The sequence below is a fragment of the Lactuca saligna genome, chromosome 5, assembly GCF_052625555.1.
Source record: "Lactuca saligna cultivar CGN05327 chromosome 5, ASM5262555v1, whole genome shotgun sequence".
Taxonomy (NCBI): domain Eukaryota; kingdom Viridiplantae; phylum Streptophyta; class Magnoliopsida; order Asterales; family Asteraceae; genus Lactuca; species Lactuca saligna.
Window position 1 is genome coordinate 290,460,113 of NC_136421.1, and position 12,357 is coordinate 290,472,469.

General features: G+C 37.5%; 1 non-coding gene across 1 annotated transcript; it reads left to right on the forward strand.

Annotated features, from left to right (window-relative positions):
- Positions 1 to 6,733: 6,733 nt before the first annotated feature.
- On the forward strand, positions 6,734 to 6,838 carry LOC144999421 (U6 spliceosomal RNA). Its single transcript, XR_013660890.1, has one exon. It is a non-coding gene; the product is annotated as a U6 spliceosomal RNA (small nuclear RNA).
- The last annotated feature ends 5,519 nt before the right edge of the window (positions 6,839 to 12,357 follow it).

The window sequence follows — 12,357 nt, forward strand, 5'->3', positions numbered from 1 at the left end:
AAAGTTCATCATCATTCGAGCAGCTTCAACGAGAGTTTGGTTTCTTCTTTCAATCACACTATTTTTTGAGGAGTGTAGGGATCAAAGAAATTATGGTCGATGCCTTTGTCGAAGAGGAATTTCTCAATGGTGACATTGGTGAATTCAAAACCATTGTGACTTCGGATTCTTCTAACAAGGAGTTTGACAAGAAGTTCAATTCCTTTAATTAAGTTAATAAGTTCAAAGGTTGTATTGGATTTTAGCCTAAGGAAGAAGACCCAGATGAACCTTGTGTAGTCGTCACCAATCACAAGAATGTACTTTTTGTGATGCAGACTTTCTACAATGGATGGTCACAAACATCAATATGAAGAAGTTCTAATGGTTTCGAAATTGACTTTTAAATGAATACATGATGACCTTTCCTGGATTTCTTCCCACATTCACATGCAACACAGACAATAATTTTTGAATTTGAGGAGTGGCGGACCTCAGACCATTTCACTAGAATCCGGATCAATTATGTATAGAAAGTTGAGATGAGCGAGCCTTCGATTCCATAGCCAACTAACGTCAGGAACTGCCTTTGAAAGAAGACAAATTTGAGGCTTTCCGATGATCTTGTTGATGTCTATTGGATACATGTTCTTGATGTGATCTGATTTGATTAGACATTCTTTCTGGTCCTGTTTCATAACGTAGCTATGCTTTTTGTAGAATTCAACTCTTATGTTTGCATCAGTTAGTTGAGCTACACTAATTAGGTTATGCTTGAGATCAGCCACATAGGCCACATTGGAGATAGAGAAAATGTCATTGGTTAAGACGCCATAACCTCGAATTTGTGAATTTGAATTGTTTCCATATGTCACGTAACCAACATTAGGAGTGAGCTTTAGATCATGAAGAAAGACTTTCTGCCCAGTCATGTTCATGGAACAAGCATTATCAATATACCATATTGTATCTTTTTCGGAAGCACAAAGTGCCTGCAAAATCAGTGAGTTTTGGAGTTATTAGGCTCCGAGTTAGACTTAGGGACTTTGGCATAGGCTTTGGACTTAGATTGTGACTTTTAAGCAATTGGCATCTCAAAAGGCTTATTTTGAGATTCTTTCAGAAAGAAGCAGAATGTCAAGGTCTTTTCAATTTTCCAAAAATTGTATTCAACCAAAGTTTGTTTGGATACTGCTTTTCTCAGACCAACAGTTTTTCAAGATGTTGTAGGAATCACTCTGTTGACAGATGTTACAGATGTGTTTTCAGCCTTTTTTACTTTTCACTCAAACTTTTGTTTTGAATCCTTTGAGGATTTTTGAACAACATTGTTCTTAGAAACTTGTTCTTTTCTTGCTAATTTCGAAGGCACATTTGGTTTCGGAAATTGTTTTGGTTTGAAAATCGTGTCATCGGATTTAGAAATAAACATAGAAGAAATTGTTCGAGGAGAGTCAGTTTGCACAGAAGGAGTCTCAACAGTGACCTTTTTCGGATTATTATAGACAGATTTGTTTTGAACAACCGAACTAGGAGGAAAAGATGGCCTCTTAAGAATCTTAACAGGCATAAAGGTATTGTGATTCCTAGGAGCTGACTAATTGTTCGAGACACTTTATTTTCGAACTTCTCAATGAATCTGGAATCTTGCCTAGACCTAATTTCTTTCTTAAGGGCATTATTAGCTTCGGTCTTTAGGTGAAAAATGTCTTTCTTATTCAGCCAAGGTTTCTTCCGAGAGTCATATGATGACTTGGAAGTTTGTCCAGACGATGGATTATTAAACCTAGGCTTAATTGGCACTAGAGTTGATTTCGGAATCACATCAGAGTTAGAGATACAAGAGTAAGATGTATCATCACATACAATTTCTTCATCTATGTCACTATCAAATGACGCCCAAACGAAGTTGGATTTATCGGAGTCATGTCCAATTGTCTCGAGAATTATATCCTCAACAACATAAATGTTTGGAGGGTCGGAGTTCAGAATCTGAACTCTAGTACATTTGGTGTCAGACAATGAATCTAAAGACTGAGTCAGGCCCAGGGATATCAGAGGTGAAAGAGGCATGGAATCAGGACATTTAACAATGATAGGCTGGAACTCAGGAACCAGAGATTGGAACTGGTCTGAAGTCTCATGAAGGGGCGACAATGGTGAGACAGGGGTATCCGAATAAGTATGGTTCGGAATGTCTCCCATAAACGTTAGATTTTTAATTTCGTTCAAGGGACGAGCAACATGTTTAGGAAACTTACTTTCGAGGCCTGGTACTTTGGACCATGAATGACGAAAATTAGGTGTCATCCATTCGTTTTCTTCAAGAAATTCAATAGAGTTATGAAAAGCATCAATTTTGGCATTAAGATGTTTGTTATCAGAAACTAATATATTCCTTTCACAAAACTGATTTCACGATTGTCTTTTAAAATGATACATTCATATTTATACATTACAAGAACTCTCTCTCTGTGTGTGTGTGTGTGTGTGTGTGTCTCTCTCTCTCTCTCTAGTGATTTTATATTAATCTTGTGATCTTCAAAGTGTAATCTAAGACAAGTCAGTTCATTATCCTGTTTCTCACTAACTTCTATGGCAGACTCATAGGCCCTATGAATAACTGTCATATCTGATTGTATCTGAGTGCAATCACATGAGATTATTTTTGTAATCACATGTGATTGATTAATATTTATCAAGTATGTTCAACAGTACTCTAATCCCATGTAATTGATCAATGTCGAACAAGTATGATCAACATAAGTTGAATAACATGTGCTTATGTTTGTAATGACATGTAATTGATCAATGTTAAACAACTATGCTAATGTGATTTATATAAGTGTTAATCACATATGAAAAAACATATTATTCGCTTACTTGCAGGCTGAATAGCCTTTCACTAAACATTTCTTCTTCTGATGTCAACTTAGTCTTCAAGCAAATAATTCTTTCTTTGTAAGGGGTCTTTTGCATTCTGCAGGCTTTATTTTCCTTTTTTGTCGAGGTTCTTTCCTGAAGTTTTTCTTTTTAGAAACTTCGGCCACAACGTCTTTTATATCCTTTTTCAAAAGAAGAAGTTTCAGTCTTTTTGGTTTCGGAGTTGGATCTTCATCCGTTATAGCTTCTTTTTTCCCTTTAAGTTTTTCCTTTTTAGTAGGATTATGTGATTCATATGTGATTATCATTATAAGAAATATTGGAATCATATGTTAGTATACATAAAACATAAAATATAATTAAATTAATAATTGATAATTACTAGTAAGCACATGTGATTATAAGTTTAAGAAATATCGAAATCATGTGTGATTACAGTCCTAAATAGACGAGATTGTAAAATAAGAAATATTATCTGTTTTATTGGCTCTTTCTTCTTGATAAGATTTTATTCTGGTGATGTCAACCTACTTATGTTGATATCATACGATGACATTAATCTCCTCTGTTTCTTTTCTTTGTAATCATTCATAGCTTTTTCATAAACAAAATTTACCTCATCATCGTTTATCAAATGTGATTCTGGAATTTATTATGTGTTCCCAAGAATACTTGTCACAACATTATGTATAGTTTGGTCGACATATTCTTCAATTAAATTTTCTATAAAAATCACACGAATGAATTTTTTAGTTTTCATTATATGTGGATTTAAGTGTTAAACAAATTGTAATCATATATGATTTTAAAAACTGTACAATATTCATATCAGATTCTAATCATATGTGATTGAATATCCTTATGTATACAAAATATGTAACCACATGTGATTAAACAATACTTTTGGTTGCTTATATGTATAGTTATACGTGATTAATGTATAAAATTTGTTTTTTCTAATCACATACGATTTTGATCGTATATGGCCAAAACTTTTAATCATATGTGATTGAATCTCTTTTGTGTATTTTAAAAGTTGTAATCAGATATAATTAAATGTGACATCCCCAAATTTTCAGAACCGATTAAAACTTTTCTTTACGCTTTAAAATAATGAATTGTATTTGTTTTGGAAAAATCCTAGTTCATTGAAACATTTGGAGATAACAAAATATTATTTTATAACATTAAAACACCAAGGATGTGATAATCAATATCCAACATAGGTTACAACATAAATACTAAAAGGTCATGAATACTATTACAAGCTCGTCTCTTATTTCACTCAGCATCTTAACTGGTTTCCAGCAGCCTTAGTTATGTTATATGTGATGCATATAAATTGAGTACGTCGGGTTTGGGAAACCTAGTGAGATACATAGGGTTTTCAATCGCATAACATTTTAATGATAATAGATAATATCATTCATGCGAAATGAGCATGCCTAGATAGTATAAATATAAAAATATGATGTATATATCCATAATATAGTCTACCGATCCCAAGCGATTCCCACGAATCCAAAATCAACGATCATCTGTAAGAATCACCTTACCTGATGAACCGTTTGAGCAACTATTGGATTACACATCTAGTGGAGTCCTTGGTTGTTGTAAGTCATGTTAAAGGTAATCAATATTTAGAGTATTTGATAAATATATTATCATGTTTTATCTATGCATGTAGGTTATAAGTCTACTATAACATCCCCATCTGGCACGTATCACAATAGTGTCCGCTTTGGGCCACTCGGCACGAGGACTTCCCAGGGGGTCACCCATCCTGGTACTACTCCCGCCCGAGCACGCTTAACTGCAGAGTTCTTATGAGATCTGCTGCCCTCACGGCTTTAAAATGTGTTGTGTTAGGGAAGGTATCCACACCCCTTATAAGGAATGCTTAGTTCTCCTTCCTAGCCGATGTGGGATCAGATCTAACCCACTTTCACCCCCCATTATAGGGTTCGACGTCCCCGTCAAACACATCGACCCGTGCTCTGGCTCTGATACCATTTGTAACATCCCCAAAAACACAATTTAACAATACCTGAGATTTCGGGCTGTTACAATTCTCCCCCACTAGGATTAGACTTCGCCCTCGAAGTCTCGCTCTGAAAATAGTTCCAGATGCTGCTCCCGCATCTCACGTTCCGGCTCCCAAGTCATTTCCGATCCTTTCCGGTGTTGCCACTGAACCAACACCAGAGGTACCTCCTTGTTCCTCAGAACCTTGATCTTCCGATCCCTGATGGCCACTGGTCTCTCAGCATAGTTCAGACTCGCATCCACTTGAATATCCTCTAATGGAACCACTACTGACTCATCGGCTATGCACTTCCTTAATTGCGACACATGAAAAGTGTCGTGGATCTGCCCCAACTCCGCTGGCAACTCCAAACGATAGGCTACCCGGCCTATCCTTGCGATCACGCGAAATGGCCCAATATACCGGGGTCCCAGCTTGCCCCTCTTCCTGAATCGAATTACTCCTTTCCAAGGAGAGACCTTCAGGAGAACGAAGTCGCCGACTTGAAATTCAAGTTCGGATCGGCGTCTGTCCGCATAGCTCTTCTGTCGGCTTTGAGCGGTCGATAACCTCTGCCTAACCTGCTGAATCTGCTCTGTCGTCTGAAGCACGATCTCTGTACTGCCCATCACTCTCTGTCCCACCTCTCCCCAGCAAATGGGGGTCCGACACCTCCTACCATACAACAACTCAAAAGGTGGCATACCAATGCTCGAATGATGGCTGTTGTTGTAGGAAAACTCTGCCAAGGGTAAATACGCATCCCAGCTACCCCCGAAATCTAACACACACGCTCGAAGCATGTCCTCCAGCGTTTGAATCGTCCGCTCGCTCTGACCGTCTGTCTGGGGATGGTATGCGGTACTAAAATGCAGCTTAGTACCCAGCTCCTCATGAAATTTCTTCCAGAACTTGGAAGTGAAGCGTCCAACACGGTCCGAAACAATCGAGATCGGCACTCCATGCCGAGATACTACTTCTCTCACATATAACTCCGCCAATTTCTTCGCTGATGAACTCTCGCTGATGGCAAGGAAGTGTGCACTCTTCGTCAACCTATCCACAATCACCCAAATTGCATCGACTCCCCTGGCAGTTCTCGGCAATTTGGTGATGAAATCCATAGTGATTTGTTCCCACTTCCACTCAGGAATCTCCAATGGCTGTAACTTGCCATGCGGTCTCTGGTGCTCGGCCTTAACTCTACGGCAGGTCAAGCACCTCTCAACGAACCGGGCGACGTCTCTCTTCATACAGGGCCACCAATATTCCTTCCTCAAATCCAAATACATCTTCGTAGCACCGGGATGGATCGAGAATTTCGATCTATGAGCCTCTTCCATCAAAGTAATACGCGTACCGCCCACGAACGGTACCCAAATCCGACCCTGAACGTCAGAAGTCCTCGTCCATCCTTAACGAACTTTGAAATTAACCCAACGACCCGCTCTTTCTTCTGCACCTCAGGTCTCACAGCCTCGACCTGTGCCCCAAGAATAGCATCCAATACCGGAGTCATCACAGTCAGTCTCAGACATACATCTCACAATGGAGTGCTCTCCGCCCTGCGGCTCAATGCATCGGCTACCACATTAGCCTTGCCCGGGTGGTACAGGATTTCACAATCATAATCCTTGACCACATCCAACCACCTCCCATTAAATTGTTAAATTGTGTTTTTGGGGATGTTACAAATGGTATTAGAGCCAGAGCACAGGTCGATGTGTTCGACGGGGACGTCGAACCCTATAATGGGGGGTGAAAGTGGGTTAGATCTGCTGCCCTCGCGGCTTTAAAACGCGTTGTGTTAGGGAAGGTATCCACACCCCTTATAAGGAATGCTTAGTTCTCCTTCGGGGACATCCGATAAAATTGGAACGATACAGAGAAGATTAGCATGGCCCCTGCGCAAGGATGACACGCACAAATCGAGAAATGGTCCAAATTTTAAAAGTGGGTTAGATCTAATCCCACATCGGCTAGGAAGGAGAACTAAGCATTCCTTATAAGGGGTGTGGATACCTTCCCTAACACAACGCGTTTTAAAGCCGTGAGGGCAGCAGATCCCATAAGAACTCTACAGTTAAGCGTGCTCGGGCGGGAGTAGTACCGGGATGGGTGACCCCCTGGGAAGTCCTCGTGCCGAGTGGCCCAAATCGGACAATATTGTGATACGTGCCAGAGGGGGGTGTTACAAATGGTATCAGAGCCAGCGCACGGGTCGATGTGTTCAACGGGGACGTCGAACCTTATAATAGGGGGTGAAAGTGGGTTAGATCTGATCCCACATCGGCTTGGAAGGAGAACGAAACATCTACTTATAAGGGGTGTGGATACCTTCCTTGTCACAACGCGTTTTAAAGCCGTGAGGGCAGCAGATCCCATAAGAACTCTGCAGTTAAGCGTGCTCGGGCGGGAGTAGTACCAAGATGGGTGACCCCCTGGGAAGTCCTCGTGCTGAGTGGCCCAAAGCGGACAATATTGTGATACGTGCCAGAGGGGGATGTTACAAATGGTATCAGAGCTAGGGCACGGGTCGATGTGTTCGACAGGGACGTCGAACCTTATAATGGGGGGGTGAAGGTGGGTTGCACCTGATCCCACATCGGCTTGGAAGGAGAACGAAACATTTCCTTATAAAGGGGTGTTGATACCTTCTCTATCACAACGCGTTTTAAAGCCGTGAGGGCAGCAGATCCCATAAGAACTCTGCAGTTAAGCGTGCTCGGGCGGGAGTAGTACCGGGATGGATGACCCCCTGGGAAGTCCTCGTGCCGAGTGACCCAAAGCGGACAATATTGTGATACGTGCCAGAGGGGGTGTTACATCTACACTATCAACATAAGTCACTAGACCGACTAGAATAGCCAAGTGTTGTTATATATTTTAGTTGATAATTTAGAGATACCTACTAGTTGGATGATCTAGACCCACCATTTCTGGTCATCTAAGAAGATGAGGACTAATACACATCACATTGATCTTACACTCTACCCCAGGATGAGAGCTATTCAATATTTTGCTTAATTTGGACTAAAAATCTTTTACAAGCCTTATTTTATAACTAAACAAGACTAAAGCAACCGAGTTCTAGTACAGTTCCTATTCAAGTAGTACTATCATAGTTTACACAAATAGCATAAAGTATAATTAATACAATTAACATTTAGTAAGTCTTCTAAAGAATAAATACTTTTATTAAATTGTGCTCTTGAAAGTAATTACGAACTCACCTGACAAGAGTAGGTGATTTGAGGTTCTTGAATCATTTTGCCTAACACCTTATCCTTTCAAAATACCTGGATTTAAATAATGTGAATTATTAGTCTAGTTTCACAATCCTTATGACTATAATAACGATAGTCTAGATTCCTCAATAATCCCAATGTATACATCAAGATCTATCAAGTAAGGAATAACCAGGTAGGATTATATCAGAGATAGGGTCCGTTTGGTATACAAAGTATACTATTTAGAAATCCAACTTTAAACACCACACTAGGTCCAGCCTAGACATCACTATCGTTAGTAGATCAATCATTATCATAACTTGAAATCACTAATAAATATTATTTATAGTTTCATAATAACGACTATGAATATAAATAAACTAACACCTAAAGTATAATAAGTGCAGCTTAACTTACAGAGTTTTCTGAAAAGAACCGGTAACTACATTTTTGCGCAATCAACAAAATATTCAAAATATGTGGTGAGTCTCTCCATTAGATCTATTTTTTTTTATCCATTTCATTTTCTATAGCTTCACATTAATTTATCTTTGATCTATTCCAATTTATATTCATTAAGACGAATCACGAGATCTAAATGTTCATATCAATTTTAAGCCGAAGAACTGTTGATTATTGTTCATCAAATTATTTTGATTCAACTATATCGACCCAAATTCATATTACATAGTCAATATTAGCTAAAAAGAATTTTGATACATCACTGTTCGTTTGGATCCAAAATCAAACTCATATTATTCTAACATTTACAGTTCATCAATCCAGTCAGTTGAGCCTAAAGTATTTTACCAATCATTGTTCATGATCAATCAAATACATCCAATTTGTATTCATTGTACAAATCATATTCATACTAATTTTTTCATTCAAATCGGTTTTTATTGACTTCGTCGATTAATTGATATAAAGAAATATCGTTCGCAATCGATTCCGCATAAGATCATAAATTTCAATGCCTTTGATTTTATCGATTCCAAAAATCAGTTTGTAACAATTCCAAAACCGGTTTGTCGTTGCTCTCATCGTTCATGAAGTACATTTTTAAGGTTTACTGATAAATTGAATGATTAGAGATTTTTTCTTGATTTTTTGTTGCCGAACAATTGAAGAACAATCAAGAACAGATGAAGGTGAATTTTTTTTAGTTTTACCGATGTATTGATCGAAAAATCAATTTGAAAATGATGAATTGGTGTTTGTCGTGAATAAGGTTCTGATGGTCATAGGTAGCTTCATAATTGAAAGCTTATGATGGATGATTAATTCTGACTTAATGATCAAATGACAAAGTCAAACCAAAAAGTAAAAAATTGTGTTCTTGTTTATCTGGAAATGAAGAGGGAGATGAATTGGAATGAAGGTTGTGATTTGGTTATGTGTATCGCAATGGTGGTTTCTCAATTGAACTTTGGACCTTGATTGTGCGAAGGTTATTCTAAAACGATTACATGGATTCATAGTGATGGGTCTTTGAATCGCAATTGGAGGTTAATTGTTAATCTCATTATTTGGGATGAATGAGGCTTCACAATAAGTTTCTCATAGTTTTAGAACCATGGACTTATAGTTTGGTGCTTAGCGATGATCATATTTTATAGGTCTTGCAAGTGTTGAATTCGCATCTCGTTCTCGTATCAGACTGAAAATCGATACGTTGACTTTGCAGATTGTAATGGTCTCACAAGTTTATTTTCCATTGATTCGCAGTTTGTGTCATAGCTGGTTCGACATCAATTATGGGAAGATGAAGGATCGACATTTGATAACGAAGGCCTCACAGTTTGGTGCTTCGCAGATTGATGGTTCGTCATTGAAGGTTTAATATAGGATGAGAAATAGATTGCGAAGGATTAACTTTTTTAAGAAGCTTGGACTTTGGTATTTAACATGGTTCGCTACCGTTGCCTACTTTTGTGGGTGATTCGCTATTGCTGATTCTTCGTTATTTTTCAATTGAACATATTTGATCATAATGTGGTTCGACGGAGGGTTGTTGGAGGGATGTTTGATGGGAGAACAAGTGGAGAACATGGGAGATGAGATTCAATAAAATTAGGGTTTAGTTATTTATTGTCTTATTTAGGTAAAAGACTGAAATACCCTTAGCATGTGGATAACTTGACAAAAAAAATTACTAATGATGAAAGGTATGAAATGCGTAACTTTTAAACATATCATGGACGGTCCAAGTTAATTTTTGAAAATAGAGATCCAACATGCATTTTTGCATCTGTATGAGACACAATTGGTGTAATTTAATCCATTATTAGTAAGATTTTATTAAATTTTGTTAATTAGGATATTTTTAGGTTTCTTAATTGTTCATTGAGTTTTTTTATGTGTTTATTAGGATATCTGTAAGAATTTGTTTGTATTGATTTTTGCATTAAGTTTCAAAAGTTTTGATTTTGATTTAATTTTCTTTTCTTTTTTTTCTTTTATTTTCTCCAGTCTAAATTTTTCTTGTTCTTTCTTGAGGACAAGAAAGGTTCAAGCTTGGGGAGATTTTTTAGGTGCAGTTCATTCACCCATTTTGTAGTTTTACTCCATAAAATTGCATTGCATATAGGCTAAAACTCATGCATTTTGCATGGTTTTTGGGATTTTTCACGAGGCAATTCATTTACACATTTTTGTGATATTTCTAGGACTTTTGGAGGTAGGATCTTACTTGAAGAGGTGAATAAGAGATGTAGATGAAGTTTTGGGACTTGCGTAGCACCAAAGAGAAAGATATCAAAGAAATGAAGATTTTGGCTTCTCAGAGATTTACACGGGTCGTGTAAATGGAAGCCTTGAGTTTACACGGGCCGTGTAAACTTAGATCTCTGAGCATTGTACTTTGAAGTCCTGACCAAATTGTGCAGCGTACTTTTTGTGTTTATACGGTCGTGTAAATGCTAGTGTTAATTTACCCGAGCCGTGTAAACGTTGTCGTAAGTTTAAAGCAGTTTTCCTTGTTTCTAAAAAGGGGTAACCTGTTCCAAGAGGAGGGAAGTCAAACTTCGGAGTTTCTGGGGCAATTCTGTGGAGGATTTTAAAGACAATTAGTAATTGGAAACACTTGGATCTCATTTGGATTTCAATTTTTAAGACTTTAACTTTAATTTCTTAATTTGTGTTTTGTTCTAGTCATGTGTGGCTAGAACCCTAGATTCTCCAAGTTCATGTATTGACTATTGCATGTGACTTCAATCTTGTGACTTGATGTTTGTTTTTAAGTGCTATCTAGTGAATTTGATTTTCTTTTAATTGAAGGTTTGATTTGAATTCTAGTGCTTTTTGGCCAATTAAGTTAGGATTGTATCAATCAAGTTATCTATTATGCAAAATCCGTAATTGTTTTGTAAAATAGAATAAGTAACATGGATTAAATCATGCTACTTACAATGATTCTAATGTAAATCAAATTCACACATTTTTACACTCCCTAGCTTATAAGGAGCATTGAATGTTGTTGGTAAAATTCATACAAATCATATTGCAATCTTTCCACCTAATTCTAAGAGTTTGTTTAGATTTGATTGGTTAGATTAGAATTAATCAAATAGCTTATTTTGATTAATTAAAATGTTGAATTAGAATTGCAAGAGATTGTTAGCATTTCTAAGTACCAACTTAGATAGAATTAAAGAAATATCATTTCTTTGAAACACATCACTAACAAGTCTTGCATAGAGTTGAAGTATTTACAAATCTTGAATTCACTTCAAATAATCAATTGCTTACTTATTATTTCAGTTATTTGTTTAAACCATTACATATAACCCCCCCTGTTTTGTGATCTTAATCCTACCTTACGCAAAAACGGTATAAGCACTTATCATGTGTCTTTGTGGATTGACCCTAGTTACCTTGTATTACGTTTTTAGTGCAAATTAGTAGTGTTTTTTTTGGAGTCATTTGTACCCCTTTATTTGATGGGTTTGACATGCCTAACAAATTGGCGTCGTTGCTAGGGACACGGTGTTACTAATTGTTTATGCCTAGATCTTTTCGTACAGGTACACCACTGCCAATTGATTCGGAGATAGAGAAAACTACAAAGAAGTTAAGGAAGCAAGCCAAGCTTCGTAAGAAGCAACCGGGATCCAAGACTTCTTCATCATCTAACCCTTCGGTCATCAACATTCGGGATAACATATCCCTCTCAAGTGTATCCACATCCGAAACAGAAAGCCCCTCATTCTCACCAAGACCATCCTCGCCTAAAAATAC